Below are 10642 nucleotides of genomic sequence, written 5' to 3' on the forward strand. Positions count from 1 at the left end.
AAACTATTCAGGTAAATGAAATCTCAAATTTACATTTACAATAATTTACATTTAATTACATACCAAAATATTTTATAAGAGTTTTTATACAACTGCTCAAATAATTTACATACATATTATTACATGCATACATCAATACCTATGTACATGGGTATACCTATGATATAACTGGAGCTGATCTGAATGTGTCTTCAAAGAAGCTTACTCAACTGCTCTATGCTATTTTCACCTACGACAGCATACAAAGCTATCGCTGAGTGGTGAACTCAGTGGTGCACAACTATAATTTAAAACATAGTATAATATACATTGACATAATTATAACAATTAATTTGAAAGTCTCGAAATTCAATAAAATTTCAAAAGTCAAAATCTTCGTTGCCAATAATATAAATCATTAGTTAAAATGACTTTAAGTAAGAAATTCAATTTATCAAATCACAACTGGACATTTAAAGAAATTCCAGCAATTATGGAAATAAAGATTGATTCCAACAAAATCAATTATGCATAAATCCCATTTGAAATTGAAATTCTTTACTATTCAAAAACCATTCTTTATCTCACTAACTATGCAAGACTAATCCGCAAGGGCCATCTTTGGGGTGATTCTAACTCCCTATGCCCGGGGAGGTCGAATCCGATTCTAACTCCATATGGTCGGGGAGGTTGAATCATTATGCACAGTACACATCACAATAATGAAACTTCTGAAAGGGCCATAACATAAAAACTTAGATCTAACCTCTAATAAGAGGAGAATCTAAGCCTGTGCACGTACCATGGTAATCAAAACAAAGCTAACTCTATTGTGTCCTTAACAAATGAGAGAGACGGGTAATAACCTAGTCAAGCATTTATAGTGAGATACAAAACAATATCATCAATCTCTTTGTCCTTTTTGTGAGCATAAATCACAACACAATTTGATTAAAAGTCAATTCCAATATCCAATAATTTTTTATGCTCATCACAATTCAAAACATAAATTTGTATTTTTCCATGCACAAACCTCTAATGAGTGCTCTCTTGGCCTTGACTCAATGTTCCTTATGCTTTTCAATATCCTTTTCAACTGAAACACACAATTTAAAGTGTTTCAGTACTCAGTTAAATTGTTTCTGACAATAAAGTCCAATATCTAAATTTTCTTGGTATTATTTCCTTCAATTCATTTCATTAGTCAACTTATAATGTTGACCTTTGATGCATTCTAAGTGAGTCAATTTTAATTTTCCCAATTTGTCACATTTTATAGTCTCTAAGTGTTGGTATATGTTACCAATTTCATTTTAAAGCTTATTGCATTTTATTGTAATTATTCAGATTTCATGGCCAATGTTTACTATCTATTGGACTAAGCTACAGTGTAAATTTAATAGATTTCTCTTCATTAAATTGTTTCTCATTGTGTCTTCTTTAATTTCCTTTTTGTATCATGTCATTTAGATTTGTATAACTCAAGTTATGGTCAATTGACCATAACTAGGTCAATTCTAAATTTTGGTTCCCTTACTAGGTAGTTTTAGTATTACACTTTGCTAATTTTATTTGAGTAGGTTTCTATCATATTTAGGTTTATTACTCCTCATAGGATATGTTACCCTATGTCTTATGGTCACTAAGAATTTTTTATTATAATTTTTCAAGTCTTGTAGAGTTACATATGGTCAAGTTATTGGACTGGACTCAATGGTCTTGTAGTGACAGGATGTTCAACTAGGGCAGTAGCTTTGACCCAACATTTGAGCTTCTTACATTCATAAGGTGAGGGAGAGGTCTAAAACAAAGTTGAAGGTCTATTTCTCAACTTTTCAGAATGGTATGGCTCATTTTGTTTGAAGACTTCTAGTGGGAGTTATACTTAAAACACTTTGCTAGAGTTAATGGTCATTTGAACCATTTCCAGATTTGGTATGCATCCCTAAGTTTCTGGGTTTTGGTCAAAATACTATAATTGTAGGCCTATGTTTTAGTGAAAATATGGTACTAGTTTCAGGGCATTTGGAGTTATATGGACCAAGTTATGGTCATTTTACTATTGCTAGTCAAGTTGCACTTATATGAGAAAATTTAGGTCATTTTTAGGTCAAAGTCAATTCGGCCTATTTTTGCAACCCAACTTGTGCAATTTGACTTGGTTCTGGTCATTTCTGGCCTTTGGTGTCCTCATAAGAGTTGTAGCTCTATGTCTAAGCTTTCCATGGTATAAATTTCAGGTCTTTTGGACCTGTTTTGAGTGAGTTATGGCCAAAATGCTGATTACTGTTCATATGGTCAAAATTCTGGGTTTTCATGTCATGCAATTCCGGATTTGGTCATTCTTTTAGGTCACTTCTAGGCAGAAACACTTCTACATGAAAGTTGGCCTATTTTATGTCTAGTTTCACTTCCATTTGCCCTCATACTAATTGGAGTCACAACTTTATACTTATAATCTAATTTATGCACTATCAACAATCACAACCTACATAAAAGAATTTACACTCCCAATTTGGCAATCCTCCTCCTCCCAATACTTAAATATTCATTCTTGGCACTTCTATATTTATTCAACACAATTCTAGCAAAGTAAATTAGGCAAAATACTCAAATAATATATAGGTTCCCATGGGTGCCTGAAATTGGGCAGTCCAATAACTCAATAATTCCATTAATTTTCATCACCAATCAACTCATCTCAAGCTAAACATAAATTTTACTTAAGAAAGGAAGTGAATTGGACCCTTACCTCTTTTTGGAGCTTGGTCAAACCTTAACAAAACTCCTTCTTTTTGCTCCCAATATGCTGCCAAAGGTATGAGGATAAAGTTTAATGAAAGAACCTTAAAGATTCATGGCTTGATCTTGGTGGATGAGAGCTTGAAGCTTTCACCATCCATGGAGTTTTTGGGAGGATTGGATTCTTCTTGAAGATGAAATGAAGAAGAAGAAGTGGCTAAAGTGGGATATGCTGTCCACTTAATTAATATACAAATCTATAGTGCTCCACTAAGGTGGGTTAAATGTTTAATAATCCAAATTTTCCCTTAATTGTAATTATGCCCCAAATTCCATCATTTATTTTATGTACTATATTTTTAATTTTCATGACATTTTCAAAGTGTGCTATCACTCATTTTTAATGGACATTGAGGTTAAAAGGCAACTCTAGGTGTCAATTGACCAAAATGCCCCTATTCGGTTTGTATTCCCGATTTTTCGATAATACCGATTTTTGTTTGTTTCTTGATTTTTTATTTTTCTTTATACTAATTTATTAATTTTTCTTTGACATTTCTAATGTCATTTATACCTCAATAGTTTTTTAATTTGGTCCCTAAAATATTTTTCAGGGTTCTCCGCGATCCAGGGCTAGTCAACGGTCCTTGCCGCAACTTCCCGGTGCAGTCACCCATCGCTATGGTTTTTGGCTCGTTTAACTTAATCACATTTCATTGCTCTTATTTTTCCTTTGTTTTTCTTGTATTTTCCTCTATTGTATTTCATTATTTTATGTCTCCTCACTAACATTTAAGTATAATTCTAAGCATCCTAGCTGTCCGGACAGACACTGGTCACCGGAACAGTAGAACGCACTACCGAATATAGGGGTGTTACAGAGATTACCTTATTGAACTGTTTTTAACAGGTTTAGAAGGACAGCTTGTCTGAAATATAGACGGCATCTTTCTGGATTTTTATTACCATTTTTGAAACACTGATTTTATTAGAATATGAAAATAAAGACTTCTTATTACCATTATGTTATGAATATCACATAAAGACTTCTTAAGTCAAATTTAGTTCAGAAAATGAGATAATCATATACTAGGTGCTTCGGCATGCCGTGTAGCACGCCTTTCTCAGCTACACTATAGGCGGGTGAGGGGTGTTACACCCTAACTCTTATAATTATGGCTGAATTTCACTTCTCCCATTTTATGCATGATTTCATCAATTTCTTTTGTAATTTTTACACTAATCAACTTAATTTCAAAGGATTCACAAGTAGCTAAGCTTGAACCATAACTTACCTCACTTTGCCTAATTTCCCTCTTCACAAATCTTCCAAATTTCTTTGTTTTATTGCTTGCTCTCTTCAATTCAAAACTCAATTAAAGTTTTTCTCCTAATTTGCTAAGGGAATTATGGAAGAAATGAAGAGTATGGAAGCTTAGAAATGCAATAATGGAGGATGGAGAGAGGGAAAGATGGGGCGACAAGGATGATGTAGAAAATGAGGATGAAGATGATAAATATTAGATATTTATTTTAATTAAATCATTAATGACAATCTTGTAATTAATTTGAATGTCAAACTTGCAAATATGTGATCTTCCATAATCATTTGAATTTTACTTTTGGATAATTACACTTAATTATTGTAATCACACTTAATTAAACTAATCTAACTTCATTAATTTAATTTACTTCATTTTTTGTCAATTTGGACTCTTAAAATTAATTAACCAAATTTTACTCTTACTTGGTTTTTGTTCATCTTTTCTATAATACCTGATAAGTCCTTAGCATTTATTTTTCACCTTAGGTTTTGATTTACTTATTTGTACTCATTTCTCTTCACCTCCTTGCCTTATTTAATTCATAATAATTCTTTAATTGATCCTTAATTAAGGATCTTATAGGGTTCCACATGAATTAGAGTAACAACTAGACCTAAGTTCACTTCCCGGTGAAGTTACTCATCACTGGGGCTTGTGGTCATTTAACCGATTTACATACTACTTCTTTTAATTTTCTACAACCTTGCTTGATCTTTATTAGTTTAAATTATGACTCCTTACTCTAGTTTAAGTGTGATTTCGGACATTCTAGATGTCCGAATAGATATTAGTCACCGAAACAGTAGAATGTGCGAAACTACCTAATGTGAGGGTGTTACAATTCTCCCCTCTTTAAAAGAAATTTCATCCCAAAATTTATCTGGTATCAATCTCTGAACAGCTGTGGGTGTTGTCTCCTCATATCTTCCTCGTGTTCCCATGTGGCTTTTTCTTTGGAGTGGTTCCTCTATAACACCTTCACCAAAGGGATCCGTTTACTCCTTAACTATTTTGTCTCCCTTGCTAGAATAGCCATGGGCTTTTTATCATAGGTAAGGTCTGAACTAACTTCAATGGACTCCAAAGGCAATACATGTGAAAGATCTTATCTATACCTTCAAAGCATGGACACATGCAACACATTATGAATTCTATCCAACTCCGGACGCAAGGCTAATCTATATGCCAATGGACCCACTCTTTCCAAAATCTCATATGGACCTATGAAGCGAGGACTTAATTTCCCCTTTCTTCCAAATCTCATGATCTTTTTCCATGGGAAAACTTTCAAAAATACCTTGTCAACAACATTAAACTCAATGTCCCACCTTTTCAAATACACATAGGACTTTTATCGGTCACATGTAGCTTTGAGTCTATCCCGAATAATCTTAATTTTCTCCTCAGTCTGCTGCACAATCTTTAGACCAATGAACTTCCTTTCGCCCACTTCATCCCAACATAAGGGAGTTTTGCATTTTCTGCAATACAACACTTCATAAGGTGGCATTCCAATGCTTGATTGTTAGCTATTAGTGCAAGCAAACTCAATCAAAGGCAAGTGTATATCCCAACTTCCTTCAAACTCAATAACACAAGCCCGAAGCATATTCTCCAAGATCTGAATTATTCTCTCAGATTGGCCATCTGTCTGTGGATGGAATGCTGTGCTAAAATTTTAATCTAGTTCCTAGGGCTTTCTGAAGGCTACCCAGAATCTAGAAGTGAATCTCAAATCTCTATCAGATACAATTGATACTGGCACTCCATGTAATCTCACCACTTCATCAATATACAGCTTAGCCAACTTGTCCAGACTATAATCCATCCTTATTGGGAGAAACTGTGTAGACTTAATCAATCTGTCCACAATGACCCAAACTGCATCATAATTCTTTTGAGTATGAGGAAGTCCCATTATAATGTCACACCCTACCCCTCCGTAAGGCATAATATGATCCCGTAGTATACCTAATGAATTACCAAACTTCGTCTACTGATAACCCATTAAATACACTACAAGGGATTTTAAACCTTTTATTATTTCTTTTTACAGTGGTGAGCACTATTGACAGGTATCTTTTTACAGTGGTAAGCATTATTGACAGGTGTTAAAATATTTTTAACTGAAGTGAAAACAATTAACAAATCTGAGTATCAGTGATTTCTATAAAAATTTTGACAGAGTGCTATCTGTATTTTTAATATAACAGTTCTTCAAAAACCTATAAAAAGCACTTCCAATAATTTGTTCAATCCCAACTCCAATAGTAGTTCAGCACAATAAATTTCTCAACATTTATCAACTCAGTTCAACATCAATTTTTCAATGTTTCCAAAAGCTGAGATAAGATAAATATATCACAATATTTTTACAGGCCAAAATAATTTACAATTTTAGTTTACAACTGCTCAAGACCAAGTACAATATATACATACAGAGCACATACATGACAACAAAAACTACAAAATATGGTATACTCAATATACCCAGTGAAATCTCAAAATATAGCACAAGCAGCCTACTCTGCTGCTTTGTCTGTCTATCTACTAGCGATAGCAATGAAAAAGCTATCGCTGAGTAAAATTTACTCAGTGGTGCACAATAATAATTTAAAATGTGGTATATAAAACTTTTATTGACAATCTACAATTCAAACAATTCATAATTTACAAAGCTCACATAATACAAATTTGATCAAACAATTGAATAACACAGTATTGCCAATCAATAACACAACTTAGGTCATGACACAAACATTTCTGAACATAACGTGTTGTACACCATGACAAGGCATACTCACCCCACTAATCGAAATCAATGAGGGAGGTGTCTAGCTAGCTAATGAGAACTCATCCATACTCACCTCAGACTGACAAGTCAAAAAGGGAGGAATATAGTCATACTCACGCCATAAATGGAGGAGGAACATAGTAATATTGCCATGCCATGTGTGAATCAAAACAATTCCAAATCACAATATTTAAATATTTCATACAAACTACAAATCACATTTTAACTCAAAATTTCCATTTGCAAAGTAGGCAACACAATAATTTCCAAATAAAATTCTCAAAGCCAAAATAATAAAAAATTATTCATAACTCATTTCTCCAAATACATTTTTTGGTAAAAGCAGTGAATATAAAAAAATATTGTGCACAGACCTAGTTTGAGTCGCCTCTAGGTCTTGACTCAATGTTCCTTATGGTCTTTAATATCCTTTTTAACTGAAACACACAATTTGAAGTGCTTCAGTACTCATTTAAACTATCTCTAATAATAAGGTTCAATAATTAATTTATTTAATACTATTGCCTTCCTTAGTCAACCTATAATGTTGATCCTTGATGCACTGTAGTTGAATTAGGTTTAATGTTACCAATATGTCACATTTTTCATTTCAATACGCTATCAACATAGTGCAATTTACCATTTTTACAAGTTGGCATTCATTGCCAAATTACTTCAAGCATCATTGTATGTAAATGTCAAATTCTCAATTTTTGTGTGCTAGATTGGTCTAGCTTAAAGTCCTATTTCTATTGGTTTTTAGCTTCTAGTCAAAGAAGAAAAATTGTAGCTCTATGTCTTATTGCACTCGGGGAAAAATTTCAGGTTATTCTGAGTTGTATAGACCAAGATATGGTCAATTTACTACATCTGGACAGATTGCACCTTTAGTGCAAAAATTTGGTAAATTTTAGGTCACTTTTAGTTCTGGCAGTTTTGGTACCCGAATTTGTGCAAGCTATTTGACTTACTTATGGTCATTTCTGGGTTTTGGTGTCTTCATAAGAGTTGTAGCGCTATGTCTAATCTATTCATGGTAAAAATTTCAGGTTAGTTGGATCTGTTTTGAGTGAGTTATGGTCATCCTAATTACTACTGTTCATATGGTCAAAAATCTGGGTTTGCAAGGTTGCCATTCCGGATTTGGTCATTTTTAAGGTCAGTTTCTAGGCAGAATTTTGGCAATATTTCTACATGAAAGTTGGCCTATTTGGTGTCTAGTTTCACCCCCCATTGGCTTCATACCAATTGGGTTCACAATTTTACACTTATGACCAAATTTATGTGCTGCCAACATACATAACCTACATTTGAACATCACACTTTCAATTTTGAAAATCCTCCTCCTTCCAATACTTCAATATTCAATCAATGGCACTTCTATATATATTGTACACAATTCCAGCAAACATTTTGGGTAGAAAACTCAAGTGCTCAATATACACAATACACCATTCAAGTTCAACATTCACTTTCACCAAAATTCAACATATCTCAATATCAATATTACACATACACTTCCATATACTCATACCTCAATATCAATTACACATGTTGCTCACAATTTAACACTATCATATTTCATCAATAAACTTCATATTCACACACACAAATTCATGATATTATGGGCTGCCAAACATGGCATTTTGCCAAAGCATCAAAACCCATTTTCAAACCTTTAATTCAAGCACTAACATGCACATCCCTGGATATTAACTTACTACATCTTCCATTTGAGTTAATCAACCTTAATTTCCATCCATTAGAGGTAAGAAAAATTCACTAACCATGCATTTTCATGGCTGCCAAAACTAAGGTTCACCAATACTCAATCATTTCTTCAATTTTTCTTAGCAATTCAACTTACCCAAAGCTCAACACAAGGATTAGTGAAGGAAAATGAAAAGATTAAGCACTAACCTTTATTTGGAGCTTGCCAAACCTTACCAAAGCTTCTTCTTTTTGCTTCCTACATGATGCCCATGAGGTAAGGACAAGTTCTTGTGAAGGCACCTTGTGGTTTTATGTGAAAAAATGGTGAGGATTGAGAGCTTTGATTGAAACCTTCCATGGAGATTTTGAGAGAATATGTTTCATCCAGGGTTGTGCAAAATGAAGAAAATGAATGTTGAAGTGGTCATTACTGTCCACTTATGGGTATTTATACCCCCACTAAGGTCCACTAATTGTCTACTAATAATAATTAAACATTAGTTTAATCCAAGGTTTCAATATTTGCAAACTAATCTCCCATTTCTCTTTTAATTGCATTTCATTTTTAATTTCATTTTTCATGGAGTTCCAAAAATTGAATACCACTTTTTTTAATGGAAATTTAGGTCAAAAGTCCATTCTAGGTGTCAATGACCAAAATGCCCCTCTTCGGTTTATATTTTGGATTTTTCGATACTACGGATTAACACCTTGTACCGCCGATTTCTTTAATTTTTGTTTTCTGTTATACTAACTTATTAATTTTCCTTTGACATTACCAATTTCAATTACACCTTAGTAAACCTTTAATTATGTCCTAAAAATATTTTTCGGGATCCCCCGCGGTCTAGGGCCAGTCATCGGTCCTCGCCATAACTTTCTGGTGCGATCACCCATCATTACGGGTTCGGCTCGTTTAACCTAGTTTCATTTTCTCTCTATTATTTTTCTTTAATTTTTGTTGTATTTTCTTTTTATTTATTTCATCATTTTATGTAACACCCTCACTGTAGCAATTACGTACATTCTACTATTCCGGTGACCGGTGTCGGTCCGGACAGCTAGAACGTTTGGAAAAATAATTAGACTAGAGTGAGGAGTCATAAATAACTCAAATATTAATAAGAAAAATTTAGAAAAAATTTTAGAAATAAAATACAACCAAGTTAAATGAACCGGTGCCCTAGCGATGGGTAACCCAGTGGGAAGTTGCGGTTCTCACAACTAGGAGCCCTAGACCCGGGAGAAAATTCATAAAATAATTTTTGAGACTCCAAAGAAGAGTCATTGAGGTTTCTATGGCATTAGAATGCCAAGAAAAGGTTTAGAAAAAATTTTCAATTGGTACAGACAATTTTAGTCTATTAAGCCAAACGGAGGGCATTTTGGTCATTTCGTGTTCAGAGATTATTTTTTACTGACTTGTCCAGTTAAGTAAATAATTATTATGATCTAAAATATGAATAAATATTGCTGAAAATTGAATTGAAAATGAGTAGAGTAAAGAAGAAAAGAAAATGAAAGAAATTAGGAATTATGACATCATATGATGTTATCAAACACTCTCCACCCAATCACTATTTGACAAGCAAATTAAAATGACATAAAAATGAGATAAAAATGAAAACATTTTAGCAGCCCCTTCTTCTTATTCCCGCACCAAAGAGAAAAAAAGAGAGGAAGACCACCATTAAAGCTCCAAATGAGCTTGATTCCCTAGCTAACTACACCATAAAACCTCACCCACTCTTCACAAAAAATTTCCCTTACCACTAGAGCTAAACTTGGGCAGCCATTAGAAGAGAAGAAAGTGAAGGAAAGTGAAGGGTGAAAATCCATGCAAGAGGTTAGTGCTAATTTAAGTTGAGTTAAGTTGAAAATTTGATGAAAAATGAATTAAAGATGCATGAACTTGCCCCATGAAATTTTGGCAGCCTTAGGGTACCTAGGGTTTCAACAATTTGATTGCATAATAGTTATGTATGGTTGCCATTAAACGTGATTTTGGTGTTTTAATTCATGGATTGTATGTATATAGAGAATTGAAATTGTTGGAGTCAGGGTTTGGGCACCAAAATTTGGATTTTGT

Source organism: Hevea brasiliensis, chromosome 2, assembly GCF_030052815.1.
Source record: "Hevea brasiliensis isolate MT/VB/25A 57/8 chromosome 2, ASM3005281v1, whole genome shotgun sequence".
Taxonomy (NCBI): Eukaryota; Viridiplantae; Streptophyta; class Magnoliopsida; order Malpighiales; family Euphorbiaceae; genus Hevea; species Hevea brasiliensis.